The sequence below is a fragment of the Haliotis rubra genome, unplaced genomic scaffold (genome assembly GCF_003918875.1).
Source record: "Haliotis rubra isolate DU_JTF1 unplaced genomic scaffold, ASM391887v1 Scf1824, whole genome shotgun sequence".
Lineage (NCBI taxonomy): Eukaryota > Metazoa > Mollusca > Gastropoda > Lepetellida > Haliotidae > Haliotis > Haliotis rubra.
The window spans coordinates 4,315-17,381 of record NW_025765808.1 but is presented as its reverse complement, the minus strand read 5'-3'; the positions used below and the strand labels follow the sequence as shown (position 1 = coordinate 17,381).

General features: G+C 40.2%; 1 long non-coding RNA gene across 1 annotated transcript; it reads right to left on the bottom strand.

Moving 5' to 3' along the window:
- Positions 1-8,335: 8,335 nt before the first annotated feature.
- LOC124273645 lies at positions 8,336-8,956 on the bottom strand. Its single transcript, XR_006897706.1, has 2 exons — positions 8,835-8,956; positions 8,336-8,544 (listed from the first exon to the last, which is right to left on the bottom strand). It is a non-coding gene; the product is annotated as an uncharacterized LOC124273645 (long non-coding RNA).
- Positions 8,957-13,067: the final 4,111 nt, after the last annotated feature.

Sequence of the window (13,067 nt, the reverse complement as noted above, 5' to 3'; positions counted from 1 at the left end):
AGCCTCTCCTATTGATAGTCTCTATGTTGAGGCTGATGAGCCATCCCTTAACCAACGTCGTATCAAATTATCTTTACAGTATATAACAAAACTCTATTCTAACGAGTGTAATCCTGCATTTAACTGTGTTTTCAATCCTCTTTATGAGGATTTATACAACAAAAAGCCTTCTCTTGTTCCGCCTATTGGGCTAAGAATTAAACCATTCATTTCTGCTGCCGGCATAGAGCTGGAGAATATATCTCCTTCCCGTCTTCTTTCTTCTCCTCCTTGGCAACTGGTGAGGCCTCAAGTTGACCTAACTCTGACAAAGTTTAAGAAATCTGAAACTAATGAATTACAATATAAACAAGAATATAATCAATTAAAAAATAAATATAATACATACAAATCCTTATTTACAGATGGGTCCAAAGATGGTGGCGCGGTGGCATGTGCCACTGTCATTGGATCCAGAACTATATCTTCTCGACTACCAAATAACAGCTCTATTTTCACAGCAGAAGCTAACGCCATATTAACAGCTCTTAAATATATTAATAAACACCGTAAATATGAACAATACATAATCTTTTCCGATTCTCTTTCGTGTCTTCAGGCTATTAAAAATCTTTCTTGTAAACATCCACTTTCATTAGAAATTATTGAATTGTATAATGAGCTTGCTACTGGCCAATGCGACATCGTCTTTTGTTGGTTACCAAGCCACGTTGGCATTTCTGGTAACACAATGGCTGATCTTGCTGCTAAGGCAGCACTCAACAAATCTGTGATACCACTTCTGATCCCATACTCTGATTACAAAGCTGCTAAAAGATCTTATATCCGTGATCTGATGCAAAAGAAGTGGGACAGCCAAGTAGGTATCAATAAATTACATGCAATAAAACCAACTATCGGTTACACCTACTTGGGTTGTCAGTCCAGATATGAAGAGGTCATCATGCGACGATGTCGTATTGGCCACACTAGATACACCCATGCATACCTATTGAAAGGTGAGGATCCTCCGTTTTGTATCCCTTGTGATGAGAGAACCACGGTTAAGCATGTCCTGCTTGACTGTGTTGAATTCACCATCATAAGGGATAAATACTTCAATGTGAAAACAGTTAAGGATCTTTTTAACACTTTTAATTTTCATTTAATTATTGGCTTTTTAAAAGAAATTGATTTAATGAATGAATTCTGAATAATATGTTCTGTACATATATGTATTTTAATTATTGGTAGATTTGATTGGTAACTTAGATTGTTAGTGGCAGTGCCCTCAAAGGGGGTTGAAGTAGCATAAAATCATTGTCCTCCTGAGAGGGTACGTAAGTCCAAGAACATTCACTGTAAATTTAAACCTGCTACTATTTTAATTGTAGAATATATGTTCGTTTAATTTAGGGCTAGATTATCTAACATTGCTAATAGCTGAGGGGATGGTATAAATCCTGCTAGGGTCCATGCAGGAAGCAAATGTACTGTAAGTCCCCATGGTCCCTAGTATGGTGATCTACCTTCAGTTGTTGGCAATATATAGCCTGTTTTTACCTTGTATTGTCATCTATAGTTAAACTGTTTTAGATTTAATTACTAGTTTTAAATTTGAATCTGTGATAATCTAGTTATTTTACTGTCCTTCGTTGACAGGTTTTTATAGTTTACCATTGCTTACTATGCATAAAATAAATTGTTCTCGTCACGATATGGCTGAAATATTGCCGATGTGACGTTAAATATTAACTCACTCACTCACTCACTATGGTGGAGCTTGCAAGAGCAACCTAAACTTACTTGACTCTGTCCACCACCAAGGCCTAAGACTTTAATTTGGTCTTTCAGAACTTCTCCTGGTGACAGTCTCTACGTCGAGGCTGATGAGCCATCACTTAATCAACGCCGTATCAATTAGCTTTACAATATATTACAAAACTACATGCTAACGAGTCTAACCCTGCTTATAAATGTGTCGTTAATCCTCTTTATGAGGATTTGTATAACAAGGTCATTCATTACTGCTGCCGGCATTGAGATGTTCAATATAGCTCCTTCCCGACTTCTTTCTTCTCCTCCTTGGCAATTGGTTGGACCACAAGTCGACCTAACATTAACATCGTTTAAAAAATCAGAAACTATAATGACTTACAATATAAACAAGAATATAATCAGTTAAAAAGTAAATATAATACATATAAATCCTTATTTACAGATGGGTTCAAGGATGGTGTCGCAGTGGCTTGTGCCACTGTCATTGGGTCCAAAACAATTTCTTCCAGATTACTCAATGACAGTTCAATTTTCACAGCAGAAGCAAACGCAATACTTACAGCTCTTAAATATATAAATAGACACCCAAAATATAAACAGTATATAATAATTTCCGACTCTCTTTCTTGCCTTCAGGATATTAATTTTTTTTCTTGTAAACATCCACTTTTAATAGAAATTATAGAGTGATATAATGATCTTGCAACTGCCACATACGACATCGTCTTCTGTTGGCTACCCAGCCACGTTGGCATTTCTGGGAACACTTTGGCTGATCTTGCTGCCAAGGCAGCACTCAATAAATCTGTGACACCACTTCTTATCCCATACTCTGATTACAAGCTAGCATTAGAACTTACATCCGTGATCTGATGCAAAAGAGGTGGGACACCCAAGTAGGTATTAATAAATTACATGAAATAAACCCTATATTGGTTACACCTACTTGGGTTGTCAGTCCAGATTTGAAGAGGTCATCATGCGACGATGTACAAGGTATACTCATGAATACCTGTTAAAAGGTGAGGATCCTCCGTTTTGTATCCCTTGTGGTGAAAGAATCACAGTCAAGCATGTCTTGCTTGACTGTATTGATTTTGCCATCACAGGGGATAAATATTTTAATGTCAAAACAGTGAAGCCTCTTTTTTAGTGTTAATTATCATTTAATCATTGAATTCTTAAAAGAAATAGAATTGCTAGATAAATTTTGATGAATAGTTTGTAAATAGATATATATTTTATTATTGGTAGTTTAGATGAATAACTTAGATTGTTAGTGGCTGTACCCTCAAAGGGGGGTTAAAGTACTGTAAAATTACTGTCTTCCTGAGAGGGTACGTAAGTCCCAAAACTTTCAAAGTAAAATGTAAATTTACCATAATTTAATCCTAGTATTTTTGTTCTTTTAACTGCCGGCTAAATTTTCCTACAATCGCCAGCGGCTGAAGGGATGGTGTAAATCCAGCTTGGGTTCATGCAGGTCGCAAAGGTACTGTAAGTCCCAAAGGGGTCCCTAGTATGGTGAACTACCTTTAGTTGTTGGTGATCTATAGCCTATTTTTATATTGTTGTCCTCTATAGTTAAAATGTTTTAGATTTAATTACTAGTTTTACATTATATCTGTGATATTCTAGTTGCTTTACTGTCCTTCGTTGACAGGATTTTATACTCTATCTTTAAATATTGTTAATATATGTGTTGTTTTAGTCACGATATGGCTGAAATATTGCCAAAGTAACTTTAAATTTTAACTCACTCACTCTCAAATGTGTTTGCTTGATGTTTAACGTCGGACTCGTCAATATCAGCAGTCTGTAAATAACATAGTCTGGACCAGACTAGCCAGTGAGCATGAGCATTGATCTACACAGTCTTAGCTAAGATTTTGCTGAGAGTTTCATGATCCAGTCTTAACTAACATCTTAGCTAAGCAAATTGTTTTAGACTTAAGATGTTTTTGTGCTAATCAAATTTTAGACTTAAGATTTTTTCATGATCCCGGGGCCTTGGGTACAATGACGTACGTGTCATCTAAATCAGCGAGTCTGACCATCCGATCCCGTTATTCGCCCCTTACGACAAGAATGGGTAGCTGGATTATTTTCGATGTCATTTGAATATAATAGCAGATGTCAAAATGGAGTGAGTGTTCTTTAATGAATACCTCAACAGCCGAAGCCACACTGTCTCTAGATTACGTGGAATATTTGCCAGGCATGGTTTGAAAGCTCTCGTGACAGACAATGGAACAAATTTTGTGTCTGAACAGTTTCAGGATTTCATGCATCAAAATGTCTCGACACAGCGGATGCAGACATTGACGTCATTACATCTCTCAGAACTGAATCTTAAGAGAATTCGGAGCCCGGCTTTGGCTTATTGTGGTATAAATCGTGGAGCAGTAACACTTGATAGTGCGAGCTTTAAGGTGCAGATTCACCTGTAGGTGATTTAGGACCTCGGCTAAGTCTTTAAACCATTGGGCGTAAGGTATCCACCTGTTGTGACTTCGTCCAATCCACCCAGCACTGCCAGTGTGACTGATATAGTCTCTTAGTTGGATTTAGCAACGCGTTCCACAACTGCTTGACAGTTTCCATGCTCGTAGGTCTAACACTGCCGGGTTCTCGTGGCATATCCTCGACTGAGGCTGCACTTACAATGTGAGGGGACCCGGACCGAAGAGTTGGGGCACACCTAAACTGTGCTTTTGTCTGCTCCTCGTAGGAACATCACCCAAGGACGAGTCCCACCTAGTTAGCGGGACACCTATCATGAGCGTGACAGATAAGACAACGCGGTCATCCGATGTCGTCCACGCTTGCAAAGGAGGTGAGCCCGCCCCCGAGTCCTGAGGTAGTGCCAGAAAAGTCCCGCCGAGGAGCCAGAAGAGATGAGAGATCACCCCAAAGGAGTGACAGCACATCTTCTCCGAGCTCCTCATGTTTTCTGAAGCTATCAGCAATTAAGCTGGGTTAGCCGCAGGGGCACGGGAGGAGCTGCCATGGAGAACGACTCCAACGACTCTGGAGCGAAGGAAGAATAGGTGCGTGGCCCGTAAATCCCCTCGGATTTTGGCTCTTTACCCATATTCATAGACCTACCGTCCCCCGGCAGGTCTGAATTTCCCGATCCTCGGATCTGGTCGTTCAGTTCCGTCTACACCTCATCCAGGTCCCTAGAGAAGGGTAGGGAGAGGGAGGGCGTAGGCGCACGCATTTCCCGACTCGCCTCAGATAAGATGGTGGACTCCACCGAGTCAGGAATGGCAGATGGGTAGCTAAATGAGTGACAATGCACTCGTCTGGAGAAGAGTTCTGGCACAATTGCTATCACATAAAAACGTTTTTGCTTTTGAAACATTTCCTCCCATTTCAATTTATCAAACGCAATTCTCTGAATTGAAATACCCTTCAGTGTCTAAACTCCAAAGTCACACCATTCTCTGTGCAAATTCATTTGACCTTTGAACTTGAAAGTAATAGGGGTGATATTATCTAAGTTTCAAGTTCATATTTTCATCCAATTTGCAAAATAAATCCGTATGTGAAGCAGCCTCTGGTGGTGTAAGATCCCCGAGCGCAGAGGAACATTTGATCTTAAGTAGTCCATGTGTTGAACAGAATTCTCACAGTCAACACAAGACACCACGCCATCAAGACTAGCATCCAAATAGGGATACTGTGGATTTACAATGAGTCCACACTGTGTTACCCTGACATTAGGATGGTCTTTAGTCATTTTTAGCAGGTCTCAGTTCTCAGTTATTTTCAGACATTTTTCGGTTGTCATTTTTAGCAATATTACAGCAATATCAAGGCGGGGGACACCAGAAATGGGCTTCACGCGTTGCACCCATGTGAGGACTCGAACCCTGGTCTTCCGCGTGACGAGCAAACGGTTTGACAACACACACACACACACACACACACACACGTCCTAAGAAAAGCAAGTATTTAGTCATTTCTTGGGTCGATCAAAAAGTACGTAGCCTAACTATATTCTCGATGCCCAATGTTTGAAAAGCTTCCATTTTGTTTTGAAGGAATCGTGGTAATGTGGTTAACCAGATATTTGTCATCACAACACATTGGGGTATAATATTTCTAGCAAACTTGCAAAAAATGAAAAACGATTTGTCTTTTGGTACCTCTTGGATAATGGTATGCCCTCAGATAATGTCATATAAAATATGTTCAGTATAGTATTGGATGACTTCCCGTCATGATCAACAGTCAAAGATTTGGATTGCCTGATTTATGTTTAGTCGGGGGCTATTTTTTTTTAATTACACCCCCAACAAAACATTGTGTCAAAAACATTGTGTCCAGATATTCAAGCTGGCACTGTTTACAATATATTTGGCCTGACACTTGTGTGACCATTCAGTATTTAATTTGAACCCTTGGCATCATGTATGCATAAGTGAAAACATTAGAATAAGCTATGCCCTTATGATTACGTCATCTGAAAGGGGGGCGGGTAGTGTCTCCAAAACAAGCTCTTTCAGTCAACATGAAGGGGGTCATTTTAACAAGCGATTGTAATTTCAAATTGCTTTTTTATGAACTTTAATATCTAAGTGTGATTCTAGGGGACTTCTATCAATCTCAAACACACACAATAATTCTTGCATATTTTGTTTCCTGAAGTTTTTTATGCATTTATTGTAGATTTTGCGTTATTTTAGGGTACCAAGAGAAAAGGTCAAACAAAATTGGGATCGTGAGACTGGAACATAGCAAAACCAAATTGCTTGAGCTTGGCAGATAATATGTAGAAAAAAAACCCCATAAAAATAACTGCATTTGTGTCGTTTTCTTGGTGATTCTACATTTTGATCGGCCCTCGTAACATCTCAAACTGACTTGAAAACCCGAAAACTACTGAAGCTGTCCTCCTGCTATTAACAGAGAATATTTCATCCCCCAAGGCCTATCATCTCTTGCTGAATTATTTTCCTGTAACTTTACTCAGCGACTGTACATTTCATTATCTCATGTGTCATATCACTTAACTACTGGCTTCCCAACAACTTCCTTATAAATTCCCTATGTAAACAACCTACGTTCATCACTCCCTGCTGGTTTCCAATCAACAGCGTTATCTTGTACATCTTCTAAGCTAACTTCCAATCAACCTACTTAACCCTGTATACCATCTGTGTTATCAATCTCTTCTATTGTATAAACTACTCATTTTCGTCTCATCCCTCATCGATTGTATAAACATCTCATGTATATATATCACCCAAATTACCTCTTATGTACCACTTGCTTGACAACGACACTAGGATCTATGTCGAAACGTTGCCTATACAGAAATAAAAAAGTTGTATTTTCATAAAACATTGTCCTCATTCTTCCTCTCCGCAATTTCTAGAATGCCAGTCAAAGACGTATTTGCCGATACAATACATCTCGAAATCCCTGGTACACTTCCCTTGAAACAACTCAAACACAGTCACAAACGTAGGTTGATCGATTCCAATGGCCATCATCACTTCCTTCCTTGTTTGTGGAATGAGATTTTTTAACCTGTTGGTGCATTGGCGTGGTCCAGCTTGGGTACCAAGAATGGTAAACTTCCCTGGTTCCTGACCTGGATAATGTTCTCCAACATTCTTTTGGGGGATGCTCTAGCTTGGTGCAGCACAATCGCCAACGGCTGAACTGATGCAAACACACAGTAAGTGTGGTCCTTAGTATGGTGATCTTCCTTTAGTTGTTGACGACCTGTAGCCTGTTACATGTTGTATTGTCTATAGTTTTAAATTTACATGCTAGTTTTACATCTGTATCTGTGATTTTCTGTTTGTGTTTAATGTAGTTCGTCAACAGGTTTTTATATTGTCGGTTTATGTGTCATGACTGTATAACTTGTTTTGGTCAGTAGATGGCTGAAATACTGCCGATGAAACTAGAAATCTTAATCCACTCTCTCACGTAACTTGAGTCATACGAATCTTGTTTCGTAACCAAGGTCAAGAATAATGGGCTGAAATCTATCACACGTGTTGTTAACACCCACAAACCGCCATTTGGGTATCGTGAGCCAAACACGCCACGTGTTGATGATGTTGTTGTTGAATCAAGATGGGGTCAAAGCTTGGCCATTCTGACCACCTCACCAGATGCTTTTCGGTTCTCACACTTTAATCAATCATAATTTCGAAAACCATAAACTCAAAATTTGAAGGAACGCGTTAACAAGTAACCTTGTCGGAATATGTCGACACGAACCGGTTCTGCTGACGTCATGAAAAATGAACAAAAAATCCTGTTCTTCACATAACAGGTTTGGTTTGGTTTGGATATTGATTAACGCCGCACTCAGCAATATTCCAGCTATATCAGATAACAGGACTTAGTGCCTTTATTACATAAGCATCACCCGTGTAGTTGTAACAGTACTTTGTAACATTACCTGGTGCATGTATATTGATGCTGATGCTGCCAATGTTGGCCATTGTTTACCTTCCTGATTGATATAGACGCCTCTGATGAAACAACTGGGCGATCCAACTGTCCCTCAAAAATGTAAAGATATGCGACAACACAAAAGACAAGACTAAACTAGAAATATTTTATTTTCCTAATTCGAATGCTTACAATTTTCGCAAACGTGTTTGTATTTTACTTCACTGAATTGTTTTGTTGCCTGGCTACACAGGTTTTTGCCTGTTAAACGCCAACATAGCTTGGCGGGTAGTTGATGACTATGCCGCTAGGGCAGCTTGGTGTGGGGCAGCACTTGCCGGTGGGAGGGGCCAGCAGCTTACACTGATAATAATATGTAAAATAATGCTATAACTTTAATTAGAATTCATATTTATACGAATACTGCTAAAAGGATATGAACCAGTATGATAATAATAACACTAGCAGAGGCATCAGGAACACGAATTACAACAACAATGATAACAGTAATACGATGGTTATATGACATTTACTTTTAAACATGACTTTTACATAGACACTGACACGTACGCACGGGTATATAGCATATAGAAGTTAAAGTGGTACACAAAATGGCTTTTTGTAACACGTGGTTAGAGAAAGGTGAGACTTACAGGTCTTTACAGATGTACGTGCCCACGGTGGCATCTACGCAGGTACATTGGTAGTTACAGCCGTCGCGCCAAGTCTTGCCTTGCCCGTAGCTCTGACCCTTGTACAGACATTCCCCTGGAACTATATGACATTGGTGCTTCATACTAGAACATTATATCTATGGCACAGTTGAACTAATGCTGATACAACCTTACCGCATAGGACCTCAGTCACATTAAACAGGAAGCAGGCAAAATACAATGTAAAACCCCTGAGAATGACGACGCGTACTTGATATTTGTGAAATATCAAGACCAGTCACCATTAGGATCAAAGAACACGAGGCCTCAGTAAGAAAGAAAGAATCTAAATCCGCCCTAGCCGACCACCTTAAAGCTAACCCGAACCACAACATCAGTTGGAATACCACCAAAGTCATCGAAAGCAACTAGCCTGATTTCAAAACCCGAAAACTACTTGAAGCTGTCCACATAAAGAAGATTTGTCCAGTCATCAACAGAGATGAAGGGTATTTCATCCCCATGGCCTAACATCACTTGCTCAATTAATTTCATGTAACCCTACTCAACCATTGTACATTACCCATTGAGTAACACTGCACATTATCCATTGTGTAAACATCACTTCATCACTGGCTTCCTAACAGTCCCTTTATCACTTATGTAAACAACCTATGTATATCATTCCTACTGGCTGCCCATCAACATCCTTAATCCCTTAAAACTATGTACATGTTCTTTACTGGCTTCACATAAACCTACTCAATCCTGTGTTATCAACTTCTTCTATTGTATAAACAACTTATTTTTCGCCTCATCTATTATACAAACATCTCATGTACGGAGTACAATCAGAAATTATTGAGAGTTAAAGATTGTAATTTTATTCTTTTTTTCACTCATTACTCACGTATTAAATGTGAATATTGACAGAACATAACCCCAGAGTCAAACACAGGTGAACAGTTAGTATTTTGTCAAGTCACCATGAGCAGCAATTCAGGCTTCAATGCGGCGGGGCATACTACTGATCAAAGAAGTTAGAAAGTCGTGGTCCATGCTGTCCCAATATCGGACCACCTCTTCTTTCATTTCAGAAATATGTGTCAGATGTTTCTTATTGACACTTTCCTTCATAAGTCCCCAAACATTTTCTATTAGATTTAGGTCAGGGCTATAGCTTGGCCAATCTAATAATGTCATATTTTGGGTCCGAAACCAGGCCTGTGAATGCTTTGAACGATGTTTTGGGTCGTTGTCCTGCTGGAAAATCCACAAATATCCATACAACACGTGAGCAGATGGAAGTAAATGTCCCTCGAGAATATCTGTGTACCGCTCACTGTTCATATTCCCTTCAAATACACAGAGGGACGTTGCCCCTAACACAGATATGCCACCACACACGTTCAATTTCGGACTTGACTTTGGGCGCTGATACGAAGGTTTTTCAGTTTGTTTGGTCCAGAATTCAGTGTATTAGGAAACAGCCACACAGAACTTTCATCTGAGAAAATCACATTGTCCCAGTTAAAATTTTTATGCTGTAAGCACCAGTTCAACCTTCGCTCCTTTTGTTCAGGTTTCATGATCGGTGAAGGGATTCTTCGACTTTTCTGCCAACCCATTGCATGCAGCTCAGTTCTAATTGTCTCCTTACAGACAGCCACAGTTCCTCTATCAATCATATCCAGCCTTAAGTTTTCTAAACTCCTTCGTTTGTAGGCACCCGTGAAGGGCCACCTCCTCGTGGTGGGTGCTGGGTCACGCTAAGAGCCCTTCAACCCCCCGTTGTGGACCCGGGGGCATATTTGGTCCACCAACCTGTTTGCCGTGGGTTGCGCCCCTGTGTCGGTGGAGGACGGGATTCTGGTGGTTGAGGGCACTGGTTCCAGGAACAGTGTTCCTTTGCCCAACACACCACTTCGGCCCTTACTTCACCTAGACGGGTGGTTGAATGGGCCCGGTTCAACCAATCGGCTGGTCACGCCAAGCCCTGAGCACACATTATGTAATGTTGCACAAAATTTTGAATATTGTAACTTCTATTTTTAAGTCTTGGCGAATTTTTTAGAGCTTTTGAATTTCAACTACACAATTTCATATGTGTTTTTGCCTAGAGTCGTATGCCCAGAAGGCGGTGGCTCATGGGCCAATCAGGTGGAATATTTACCTTTGTATTATTCTGCTTGCGTATATCGTCCGGGTATCCTTGGTGCTGCAGGCTGGAAGCCCGCCTGTTTTTAGCATTGTCCTTGTGATACTCCGTGGAGGGTGGGGAGCTCGGATGATGAACCATTCAACAATAACTATGGCTTACGAAACCCCATTACCAAAAAAGAAACGTCCACTTGACACTGATCCTGATGTTAACGACCAAAGACTGCCCACATCCATTGACTACTGGCCACGTTTCATTGTGATTGAGACCGTTGACAAAACACCTTTAAAGCTGAACCCTTTTGCTGTATCAAAAGGCATACAAGGCATTGCAGGAGATGTTAAAAACATTAAACGTTTGCGGACAGGTGCACTTCTAGTTGAATGCAGTAGAAAACCACAGGCTACCAACCTCCTGTCAACTGACTCATTTGTCGGCATTCCTGTATCAGTCTCTGCCCACCGAACGCTTAACACCAGCAAGGGCATAGTAAGAGACCGGGATAGACTTTTTACTGACATGCTGGAAATAGATATTGTCTCCGAGATGAAAGAACAAGGTGTTATGTATGTTAAACGCTTCACAACCCGGAAAAATAATGAAACCCATCCAACCAACACGTATCTGTTCTCTTTCTCCACTCCGACTGCTCCAAAGTCAATAAAGGCTGGTTACTGTCACATCAAAGTGGATACATACATACCAAATCCACTGAGATGCTTCAAGTGCCAGAAGTATGGTCATGGCGTCAATACCTGCACATTGTCTGTTGTGTGTGCTCACTGTGGTGAAAAACACACACAACAGAAAGATTGTGACAGTACTTACAAAAAGTGTACCAATTGTTCAGGGGACCATCCCTCTTTCTCTAAAGAGTGTCCGATTTGGAGACATCAGATGGAAATAAACAGAATCAAATTTACTCAGAATATTAGTTTTGCCGAAGCTAAACAACTTGTACAAAGATGCGACCAACAAGAGACATATGCTTCAAAAACCAGAAAACCTGAGGCAACTCCTAAAGTACCTAAATCATCTTCCAGCTGCCAAACAAATTTGACTTGGGTAAAAACCGATTCTCCTCAGATTTTTTCAAGTGCAATATCGACTCAAACAGCGGAGCCACTTTCTGGCATGTCTCAAACTCAATCAAAACAAGTTCCTGATCCTAACGCATCCTCTCAGTCAACCACAAAGTCTCAATCGCTATCTAATGTCCATCAAATTGCTAAAGGCATGACTAAACCTAAGCCTGATTATTCAAAAAAACAAAGTGGCAGAGCCCCAAAAGGGTCTGAAAATAAAATCAAACTTTACAACAAATATGGATCACTTGAGGACATGGACGTGTCGAAAACGTCAATATAGGGCACACAGCTTGTCGCCCTCCAAAACAGTGCGGGGTAGATCCCCAATAAATCCGCCGAAAAGATGGTTAATTCCAACACCATCGTACAGTGGAATTGAAAAGGACTAAGGCATAATTATAATGAATTACTGTTATTAGTCCAGGATTGTATGCCGTCAGCATTCTGTTTGCAGGAGACTTATTTAAAGCAGACAGATCCTTTTTGACCTACGTTATTTCAATGCTTATCATTCTTTCTCACCTCCGGGTGACAGGGCCACTGGAGGTTCTTCAATCCTAGTCAAACAGAATGTTATCCATAGCCCTATTACACTTACTTCTCATCTTCAAGCAGTTGCAGTGCGACTCACTTTACACGTTGCATTCACATTATGTTCTTTGTATATCTCACCATCTTCAGTCATTCAGAAGACTGATCTTCAAAATTTATATGACCAACTCCCAAAACCGTGTATCATTATGGGAGATTTAAATGGCCACAACCCGCTCTGGGGTGGTACAACAACTAATGCTAAAGGTAAACTCTTAGAAGACTTTTGTTCAGACAATGATTTATGCATATATATTGACGGTTCTAGCACATATTTACATCCTGGCACAGGAACTTATTCAGCTCTTGATTTATCGATTACTACCTCAGACTTATTGAGTGAATTCAGTGGTCAGTCCACGACGACCTGTGTGGAAGTGACCATTTCCCAAC